The sequence below is a fragment of the Pelodiscus sinensis genome, chromosome 2 (assembly GCF_052426305.1).
Source record: "Pelodiscus sinensis isolate ZL-2025 chromosome 2, ASM5242630v1, whole genome shotgun sequence".
Taxonomy (NCBI): Eukaryota; Metazoa; Chordata; order Testudines; family Trionychidae; genus Pelodiscus; species Pelodiscus sinensis.
Window position 1 is genome coordinate 83,275,956 of NC_143053.1, and position 11,443 is coordinate 83,287,398.

Consider the following 11,443-nt stretch of genomic DNA (forward strand, 5'->3'; position numbering starts at 1 on the left):
GGCATTTGGGATGGGAGGCTGGCAATGGGGGGCTCTGTGGATGGAAGGCTGGCACGGGGGATTCAGTGCAGGGGACTCCGGGGTCAGGGCTGGCACTGGGGAGGCTCAGGGGGCCGGGGTGAACACCAGCCCCAGCCCCCGCAAACAGCCAGCTTCAGCTGCCACACCTGCCTGCCATGTGGTGATTGTCAGAGCTGAAGCCAGCTGTTTGCAGAGGCTTTGGGGGCCAGAGCTTTTGGCAGACCAGTAACATTTTATTTGCATATTTACATAATGCATATGCAAACAAAATGTTGCCAGTCCACCAAAAGTTTGTGAATGGGTTTGTTGGTCCACAGTATAAAAAAGGTTAGGAACCATTGGCATAATGGATAGCTATCTGAAATGCAAGGGTGTAAAGAGGCTAGTGAGACAAAGAATCTTCCCTCTACTCATGGAAATCTCCACCCCGGAGTATGTACACACCACTTTTTCTGCCAACATTAACTAGCTAGCAATCAAAAGGACATTGGATTCATCATCATACTGTTAAGAAACTACTTTGATGCTCTGGATTTTCTTACCATTACCTATAAATTGTACACAATTCTCTCAGAAGAAATCCCAACTTGGCAACACTTAATATCAGAGTATAGGGCTACTAATTGCAGTTCCAAGTTAGTTGCAGAGTTATGCCAAGTCAGGTTCTTTTGTTTTTTGCACTTTTTAATCTTTGAGGGAGGGAGAGGAAAAGCAGGAACAGTGATGTTCAGGGAGGACTGAAAACATTTTTTGCCCTGACTGACACAACATCTCCTAGAGTGGCCTTGACTACTCAATCCTATAAGAACGTGGAGGCTTTAGAAGTCATCAGCCTGGCACATCACCTCCTGCGCAGCTTCATGAGTGGTAGCCATCATGGAACTCTTCCCCGGACAAAACGTGGGCATCTTTACCCGCGTGTCCTGAGGCATCAAGCTCGCGGGTTTTGAACAGTCACCCAGCCCCGCTCCCAGCCGCATCCATCTCTCCAAGCCTGCCCCACGGCCCCGTAAGAAGAAAGTGGCCTAAATACACAGGGAACAATTCCGAGGAAGCAGGGCGCTGGCAGCGACTCCAAAGAGCGACACAACTTCACCCTCGGGCACCAGCAGGGAAAGCGGCCACAAAGCCGCTACCTAAGTTCCGCAAGTTCCGCTCCCAGCGCTGCGTAGGGCGGGCGGGCAGGGGCTGGGCGCCCGGCTGGCAGGGGGAGGCATTTTTCCAGCGTGGCAGGAGGCGACCAGGGGCCCAGCTCGCCCCGCACCAGCCGGGCCTGGCGAGGGGGCAGGTCCCGCCCCTGCAGAGTCGGGCTACGGGGCCCGCCAGGAGCTGCGACCCTACCCCGCCGCTCCGAGACCGACCCGCCCGCAGCCCCGGGGCCGCCGCCGGTCTCCTCTGGCGCCCGGCAGCGGCTCAGGCTGGAAGCCTCCCGGGGACGGCGGCACCGCGACAAGGAGGCAGCTGGTCCCGTCCCGCCAGCAGCCGGGGAGAGCGACGCGGGGCACCGCGGAGGCGGGAGCTGAGCCCGCATCCTGCCCCTCCAGATGGGGACAACGCAGCCCCCGCCGGGCACCGGAGCGAACCTCCCGGCAGAGCCCGCCCCGCTTACCTCCCGCAGCGGCGCCGAGGAGCAGCGGTTGGGGCCCAGCGGAATGGAGCGTCCGTTGCCCCGGCAGCCCGTCAGGCAGGCACGCGCACAGCGGGGTGGGGGGGGGGAGCGGAGGAGGGATTCGGGGCTCCAGGAGCCCAGCCCAGCCCGTTCCGCTCAGCTGAGCCGCCGTCGCTTAGCCCCACGTGACCCCGCTCCCGGGTGTATTTTCTGCCGCTTTCAGTTGGGGCGCGCTCCCGGCATGGCGCGCCGGCGGCGGGGACGCGGGCCAATTAGCGACAGCAAGAGGGTCTGTGAGCGCGCGCGCGTGCGCCGCGGTGGGAGCGAGGTGGGGCGCGTGTCCTGCGTTTGCCTGCAGATCCCGAGCCTTTCCCGCTCCAAGCGCGGCGGGCAACCGCTGTGTGCTCAGACAGCGCCGCCGCCGCCGCAGGCTGCCCGTCTCCGTGCAGTGCGGCTGTTCACGCCTGTGTCTCCCCGTGCATCGCTCGCTGCTTATCCCCCGGCGGGTGTCTTTCGGTGCATCGCTGCAAACCGGATCCGGGCATGCGTGTGCGCCTGTTGATACTTTGTAGACGTATGTCCCTGCCACTGCAGTGCCTCCAATGTCGGTGTCCTTCCATGCATTCCCATGGCAGCTGCCTGGCTGGGGGCGCTCTGGGCAAAACTGGGGCCTATGCCCATCGCTGGGCTGCAAAGCAAAGTTCAGGAGGAGTGTCATGAGATGAACGTGGTGGGAAGTGACGAATAGCCCTGGAGCACCTTTAGGGTCATGCATCTACACAACACCCTAAAACTCGAAATAAGAGACGCAAATTGCATAATTTTTTTTTCAAATCAATTTTGAAATTTGGTGCTGTATGCACAGTGCCAAATTTCAAAATAACATGCTACTTCAAGACATCCCTTAACCCTCCCGGAATGAAGGTTATCAGCAAGTGGGGCCAACCTGAGCCTGAGAAGGAGCCGCAGTTTACCAATCAATGTACATTGCCAAAGGGCTATGGTAATTTGGGAGCAGTCCCCGACAGGTGCCTCCTCTCCCATCTCCAGTACCTTTTGCCCACCAGCAGCCCCACCCAGCGGCAGATTTAGGGCAGGGTGAGTGGGGCGGCTGCCCCGGGCCCCGCGCATGCGCCTTGGCACCACGGCGCATGTGCTGTGTCAAAGGGGGGGGCCCCGTGAAATTTTGCTGCCCGGGGCCCTGCGGCACTCTCATCTGCCCCTGGCCCCACCGATCAGTGCCTCCTCTTCTTTCCCTGCACCTCCTGCCCACTGCAATCAGCTGTTTCGAGGCTCTGTGGGGGAGGGAAGGAGTGAGGGTGCAATATGCTTGGAGAAGGAGGTGGAACCAGGAGTTGACACCTGAGCAAGGAGCCACATATTAACTTCAGAAGAGCCATAGGTGACTCCAGAGCCACAAGTTGGCCACCCCTGGTTACTAGGATGCCAAAATAGTGCACCTGTTATTTTGAAAAATAGTTTGAAATAATGGGCAGCTTTGTGTACCTCTGGAATCCCAACATAGCCATGTAGCATAGACGTACCCTCTGAGACTAACACATACAGACAGGCTACGTCTAGATTGCATCCCTTTTTCGTAAAAGGGATGCAAATTAGACGTATCACAATTGCTAATAATTTAAATCTCCCCCGCTTCATTAGCATAAAAATGGCTGCCACTTTTTTTCGGCATGGAGCTTTGCCAGAAAAAAGCGCCAGTCTAGGTGCGGATCTTTCGGAAAATGAAGCCATTTCCGAAAGATCCCTTATCCCTTATTTTTACGAAAAAGGGATGCAATCTAGACGTAGCCACACGGTATCATGAGCTTTCATGGGCAAAACCACTTCCTCAGATGAGCAGAGTGGAGAAAAAACACCCATTGCCAGCCCTAACTCCTGGAGCCCCCACGCCTCCACTACCCCCCAGCACCAGCCACTGACCCCTGAGTCCCCTGCACCCGACACTTCGGCTGTGTCTACACTGGACCACTTATTCTGGAAAAGCGGTTGCTTTTCCGGAATAACTTGCCAGCTGTCTACACTGGCCACTTGCTTTTCCGGAAAAGCAATGACAATCTACTGTAAAATTGTCAGTGCTTTTCCAGAAAAACTATGCTGCTCCCGTTCGGGCAAAAGTCCTTTTCCGGAAAAACTGTTCCGGAAAAGGGCCAGTGTAGACAGCACAGTAGTCTTTTCCGCAAAAAAGCCCCGATAGCGAAAATGATGATCGTGGCTTTTTTGCGGAAAAGCGCGTTTACATTGACACAGACGCTTTTCCGGAAAAAGTACTTTTCCGGAAAAGCATCCTGCCAATGTAGACGCACTTTTTCCGGAAATACTTATAACGGAAAACTGTTCCGTTTTAAGCATTTCCGGAAAAGGGTGCCAGTGTAGACGTAGCCTTCCAGTGCCAGCCTCCCAGCTTCAGAGCCCCCTAGTGACAGCCTCCTATCCCAAATGCTAGCATGCCAGCCTCCCACCCCTTAGAGCCTCCCACCACCAGATCTTCCCAATGTCAGCTTCCAGTTTCCAGAGCCCCACAACACCCAACTCCGCAAAGTCCTCCCACAGTACCAGTCCCCAGTCTTCAATATTAGCCTCATCCCCAGTGCCAGCCCTGCCCTACTGCCCCCCAGTGTCAGCCCCCTGCCTCTTAGAGCATCCCACCCCTTAGAGCTCCTCAGTACTAGCCCTGCCCCAGAGCCCCCCAGTGCCAGCCTCCCACCTCTTTGAGCCCCCCCTCCACTGCCAGAGCCCCCAGCATTAACCCCACCCCTGGAGCCCCTAGCGCTTGACTCACCCTCGTCACCTAGCCGTACGCAGCTGAGCACTGCTGCCTGGGTCACAGCTGCTCTAAGGCTCATGGCTCTTCTGCCGCGCAGTGAACCATTCTTCTTCATCCAGGAGGAGACCCTGCCTCTGCCCAGCACTGGTTGGCTGAGAGGCAGGGCAGGACATGCCTCTCCCAACAGCTGTGGCGGGAGGAGAGGCAATGGGCCATGTACCCCAGCCCCCTGGGCTGCTGCAGCCCAGCAGCCAGTGGGCGTATGTGTGCACCTGATGCAAGGAACTCCTGCCCTCAGAGACCGAGTTTGAGCTTTGGAGGCCATGATGGCTGAACTGGAGGAGCTAAGGGAGGCAGAGAGCTATGTTGATGAGACTTTCCGGGACACTATAGTACTGTCCCACCTCTAGTCTGAGAGCCTCAGTGCTCTTAAGGAGGATGAAAGTCTCAGGGGAACAGAGCATTCAATGGGAGCAGAGGGAAACCATCCCATAGTTGGGACCCTCCTTCCAAAGGATGTTGCAGTATCCTCTCGCACTGAGGATACCTCTGAGGGGGAGGGAACGCCAGTTGTTAGGAAGAGGAAGGTGTTAGTAGTGGGTGATTCGATTGTTAGACACATAGATAGTTGGGTTTGTGATGACCAGGAGAACCGTATGGTCACTTGCCTCCCTGGTGCGAAGGTTGCGGATCTCTCGAGGCATCTAGATAGATTTATGTGTAGTGCTGGGGAGGAGCGGATGGTCGTGGTAATGTAGGTACCAATGACGTAGGGAAGGGTAGGAGAGATGTCCTGGAGGCCAAATTTAGGTTGATAGGAAAGAGACTGAAAACCAGGACCTCTTTGGTGGCATTCTCAGAAATGATTCCAGGTCCACTCATAGGGCCAGATAGTCAGGCAGACCTTCAGAATCTCAATGTGTGGATGCGACAATGGTGTAGGAAGGAGGGGTTTAAATTTATTAGGAACTGGGGACACTTTTGGGAGAGGGGGAGCCTATACAGGAAGGATGGGCTCCACCTAAACCAGGGTGGAACCAGAATGCTGGCACTAAACATTAAAAAGGCCGTAGAGCAGTTTTTAAACTAAGAGATGGGGGAAAGTCGATTTGGTGCAGAGAAGCACATAGATCGGATGGAGACTTCTCTTAGAGGAGACTCCATTGATAGAGATTCTCTAGGCTGTAGTCAGAAAGAGAGGAGGGGAGAGGACAAACAATGGGCCAGAGCTGACAAACAACCGCATATAAAGGAATCCAATGCATCAGGGAAGGGCAGACAAATAAACAGTGGCAATTTTTTAAAGTGCTTCTACACAAATGCTGGGAGTCTGACTAATAAGATGGGTGAACTAGAGTACCTCGTATTAAAGGAGGAGATTGACATAATAGGCATCACTGAAACCTGGTGGAATGAGGAAAATCTGTGGGACACAATCATACCGGGATATAAAATATATCGGAAGGATAGAGCAGGCCATGGGGTGGCGGAGTGGCACTGTATGTGAAAGATAATGTATAATCAACATGAAATAAAAATCTTAAATGAATCAACATGTTCAATAGAATCACTATGGATAGTAATTCCATGCTCCAATAATAAGTATTTATCAGTAGGGTTATATTATCGACCACCTGACCAAAACAGTGATACTGACATTGAAATGCTAAGGGAAATTAGAGAGGCTACCAAAATAAAAAACTCTATAATAATGGGAGATTTTAATTATCCCAATATTGACTGGGTACATGTCACCTCAGGAAGAGAAGCAGAGATCAAATTTCTCAATGGCTTAATGGACTGCTTCTTGGAGCAGCTGGTACAGGAACCCACAAGGGGAGAGGCAATTCTCGATTTAGTCCTGAGTGGAACGCAGGATCAGGTCCAGGAGATAACTATTACAGGACCGCTTGGAAATTGTGACCATAATATAATAACATTTAACATTCCTGTGGTGGGAAGAACACCTCAGCAGTCCAGCACTCTGGCATTTAATTTCAAAAAGGAAAATTACACAAAAATGAGGAGGTTAGTTAAAGAGAAATTAAAAGGCACAGTGACTAGAGCCAAATCCCTGCAAGCTGCATGGAAACTTTTTAAAGACACCATAATAGAGGCCCAACTTAAATGTATACCCCAAATTAAAAAACATAGTAAGAGACCTAAAAAAGAGTCATTGTGGTTTAACTACCATGTAAAAGAAGCAGCGAGGGACAAAAAGGCATCTTTCAAGAAGTGGAAGTCCAATCCTAGTGAGAGAAATAGAAAGGAACATAAACACTGTCAAATCAAGTGTAAAAATGTAATAAGAAAAGCAAAAAAAGATTTTGAGGAACAGCTAGCCAAAAATTCAAAAAGCAATAGCAAAATGTTTTTTAAGTATATTAGAAGCAGGAAGCCTGCCAAAAAACCAGTGGGTCTCCTAGAGAATCGAGATACAAAAGGAGCAATCAAGGACGTTAAAGCCATTGCGGAGAAATGAAATGATTTCTTTGCTTCAGTCTTCACGGCTGAGGTTGTTAGGGAGATTCCCAAATCTGCACCATCCTTTGTGATTGATGAATCTGAGGAACTGTCCTGGACTGAAGTGTCATTAGAGGAGGTTTTGGAGCAAATAGAAAAACTTAACATTAACAAATCACCAGGACCAGATGGCATTCATTCAAGGATTTTAAAAGAACTCAAATGGAAAATTTCAGAACTATTATCTGTGGTTTAAATCCTATCCTTTAAATCTGCTTCCACACCTAATGACTGGAAGATAGCTAACGTGACACCAATATTTAAAAAGGGCTCTAGAGGCGATCCTGGCAATTACAGACCGGTAAGTCTAACTTCAGTACTGTGCAAATTAGTCTAAACAATAGTAAAGAATAAAATTGTCAGGCACGTAGAAGAACATAATTTGTTGGACAAAAGTCAACATGGTTTCTGTAAAGGGAAATCATGTCTTACAAATCTGAGTTCTTGGAAGGGGTTAACAAACATGCGGACAAGGGGGATTCAGTAGATATAGCATACTTAGATTTTCAGAAAGCCTTTGACAAGGTCCCTCATCAAAGGCTCTTTTGTAAATTACATTGTCATGGGATAAGAGGGAAGGTCATTTCATGGATTGAGAAGTGGTTAAAAGACAGGAAACAAAGGGTAGGAATAAATGGTAAATTTTCAGAATGGAGAGGGGTAACTAGTGGTGTCCCCCAAGGGTCAGTCCTGGGACCAGTCCTGTTCAACTTATTCATAAATGATCTGGAGAAAGGGGTAAGGAGTGAGGTGGTAAAGTTTGCGGATGATACTAAACTGTTTAAGATAGTCAAGACAGAAGCAGATTGTGAAGAACTTCAAAAAGATCTCACCAAACTGAGTGACTGAGCAACAAAATGGCAAATGAAATTTAATGTGGATAAGTGTAAAGTAATGCACTTTGGAAAAAATAACCCCAACTCTATGTACAGTATGATGGAGGCTAATTTGGCTACGAAAAAACAGGAAAGAGATCTTGAAGTTATTGTGGCTAGTTCTCTGAAAACTTCCATACAGTATGCCGCGGCGGTCAAAAAGGCAAATAGGATGCTAGGAATTATTAAGACAGAATATCTTACTGCCCCTGTATAAAACTATGATATGCCCACATTTTGAATACTGTGTACAGATGTGGTCTCCTCACCTCAAAAAAGATATTTTGGCCTTGGAAAGGGTTCAGAAAAGGGCAACTAAAATGATTAGGGGTTTGGAACAGGTCCCATATGAAGAGAGGCTAAAGTGACTGGGACTTTTCAGTTTAGAAAAGAGGAGACTGAGGGGGGATATGATAGAGGTATATAAAATCACGAGTGGTATGGAGAGGGTGAATAAAGAAAAGTTATTTATTAGTTCCCATAATAGAAGAACTAGAGGACACCAAATTAAATTAATGGGTAGCAGGTTTAAAACTAATAAAAGAAAGTTCTTCACACAGCGCATAGTCAACCTGTGGAACTCCTTGCCAGAGGAGGCTGTGAAGGCTAGGACTATAACAGAGTTTAAAGAGAAGCTAATTTAATGGAGGTAAGGTCCATAAAAGGCTATTAGCCAGGGGACAGAAATGGTGTCGCTGTCCTCTGTTTGTCAGAGGCTGGAGAAGGATGGCACGAGACAAATTGCTTGATCATTGTCTTCGGTCCACCCCCTCTGGGGCAACTGGCACTGGCCACTGTTGGCAGACAGGCTTCTGGGCTAGATGGACCTTTGGTCTGACCCATTACGGCCATTCTTATGTTCTTATGTTCTAACCATGTTCTGGTTCTTCCCTAACCTGCTTGTATTATGAATAGATTTTCTAAGATGATTTTGAATAAAAAAAAACACTTTTAAGATGCAGATTTATAAATATTTTCATTCAGCTGAACTAATGTGCTACGTCTATCCTTCAAGCCTTTTGTGGAAGAGCAAATGCAAATGAGGGCTTATTTGCATATGCAGCACTTATTTGCATTTTCTCTTCCTTTCCCTTTTGCGCAAGAGGTTTTTGCACAAAAAAGCGCTGTGTAGATGTGCCTATTTGTGCAAAAACCCCCTTTTGCACAAGAGCCGTTCTTCCTCCAAAAAATGAGGAAGAACAGCTCTTCCGCAAAAGGGCTTTTTTTGTGCAAAAAGGCGCCATCTCCACAGCGCTTTTTTGCAGAAAAACGTCTTGCACAAAAGGGAAAGGAAGAGGAAATGCAAATGAGAGCACTGCATATGCAAATGAGTGCTCCATTTGCATTTGCTCTTTTGCAAGAGGCTTGCAGTATAGACGTAGCCATTGTATGAGTGGAGACATAGTAGGGAATCAGTGGAGAAGATAAGAGATGGTAGAAAGAGAGATGGAAAGAGGGGAAAGAAGGCAGAGTAGAGAGGAAATTGTATGTGAAAGGTGCAAGAGGAATAATGAGTAAAGGGGACAAGACACAGACATAATAGCAGGAAAAAGTCAACATAAGGAAGTATTTCTCTTGATCTCTCTCTTCAACTCTTTGATGCCTATCTATTCCCCTGACAATATCCTGCGGTTCTTGTTCTCTTAATTCTTCTCAGCTATGTAAGACCTGAGCAGAACCAAGCAGTTTCTTCTTGAACATTTTCCTCTTTTTGTTTTCTTTTGCTCCTTGCTCCAGTTCTCCTCCATGGTGAAATCTCTGTGGAGATTTTTCACCCATTCTAACGGTGCAGCTAGACTACATTCCTGTTTCGAAAGAGGAATGCAAATGAGGGAAATCGAAAAATGCAAATGAAGCGCTGATTTACAAATCTTGCACTTCATTTGCATAATCTCTTTCGATCACTTTTTTGAAAGAGATTTTTTCGGGGGAAAAAAAGCAGTCTAGACAAGGTTCTTTGAAAAAAAAAAAAAAACCTTTTTTGAAAGAACCCTTATTCCTGAAAAAATGAGTTTTACAGGGTTCTTTCGAAATAGATGTTTTTTCCCCGAAAGAGCCCTGTAAAGACTGCTTTTTTTTTTGAAAAAATCTCTTCCGAAAAAGCGATTGGAAGAGATTATGCAAATGAAGTGTGATATTTGTAAATCAGCGCTTCATTTGCATTTTCGATTTCCCTCATTTGCAGTCCTCTTTCGAAAGAGGAATGTAGTCTAGATTCACCCTAAGGAAACAGAAATGTAGATTACATGGAGTATTCTTTATGTATTCAGTTTATAGTTGTTCAGGGATTCAGAGTGAAAATTTGATTTCTACTAATTAGCTTAATTACTGTGCCTCCATTTCCAGCTAGCTGACACAAAAAATTGGGCTTTTTGTATTATGAAATTAAATGTTACCAGTCAGAGTCCATAGCCAAAACTTTCTTGCTGACTGGTCAACAAATCATTCTATCAAAACATAAGGGCTGTGTCTACACTGGCGCGATCTTGCGCCAAAGCGGCCGCTCATGTGCAAAAACTTGCTGCCTGTCTACACTGGCCGTGTGTTCTTGCACAAGTAAACTGACGTTCTACTGTATAAAATCAGGGCTTCTTGAGCAAGAACTATGATGCTCCCACTCAGGAATAAGCCCTTTTGGCAACTGTTTTTGAGCAAGAGGCCAGTGTAGACAGGCAACATGAATTTCTTGTGCAAGAAAGCCCTATGGTTAAAATGGCCATCCGAGCTTTCTTGCACAAGAGAGCGTCTACACTGGCATGGATGCTCTTGTGCAAAAGCACATCTCCTGCGCAAAAGCACATGCCAGTGTAGACACTCTCTTCTGAAAGAGTTTTTGCACAAGAACTCTTCCGCAAAAGAGTTCTTGCGCAAGAAGCTGCCAGTGTAGACGTAGCCCAGGAGGACCAGAAACCATAGAGTCATCACTATAAAGAAATTCAAAACCCAGTTCTACAGTCTAGGCTACTAACAGTAACATCACAAAAATACTTATTTGTATGCACACAGTAAGACCCTCCTGACTGTAGCATGGAAAAGAGAAAATTGTCTTGCCTTCTCTCTTCCAATCTTTAAAATGTATGTTTTGGGAATTAGTCGTAAACTATGGATCTCCAAAATTCTCACTTTTTGTATATGAACTACTCAATGTGTACGTTGCTGAGTCCAGATGTTAGACTATCAGGAGATGAGTTTATGATAGGGTTGTAAATTAGAATATTAAGAACAATGCAGGAAAGAAGACATTTAGAAGATATGAAGCAGCACTTCAGACTAACATTGTAATTGTCAAGATCTGTTTTCAAAATACAGTCACAAATAGAGTTTGCATCCATCTGGGCTTTACACAGTTTTGTTTTTGGCTTCTGTGTCCAGGTGCCATTTTTGGTTGCCAGCTGCCCAGTTTTCAACCAGAAAGTGCAGTCAAAATGGGACACTCACTTTGTCCTGTCAGATGTACTGACCAGACACTAGAAGTGTGGTTACCCTAGGTGAGGCTAGGCATTGAGTCATTAATCTGTATCAGCCTCTGCTCAGAAGAAGCCAACTCTTACCTACAGGTAGACTCCTTGTTAGGCTGCAATAGCTCCTGTCACATCCCCAGAACAGAGGGAGCCCAGCTGGGAGAGAGTG

General features: G+C 47.6%; 1 protein-coding gene across 1 annotated transcript in view; it reads right to left on the bottom strand.

Annotated features, from left to right (window-relative positions):
* Nucleotides 1–1,767, bottom strand: part of LPIN2 (lipin 2) — an 82,020-nt gene extending 80,253 nt beyond the window's left edge. The window contains exon 1 of the mRNA XM_006139030.5: nucleotides 1,631–1,767. The gene's annotated coding sequence lies outside the window, so the exon portion shown is untranslated. The remainder of the gene's footprint in view (nucleotides 1–1,630) is intronic.
* Nucleotides 1,768–11,443: the final 9,676 nt, after the last annotated feature.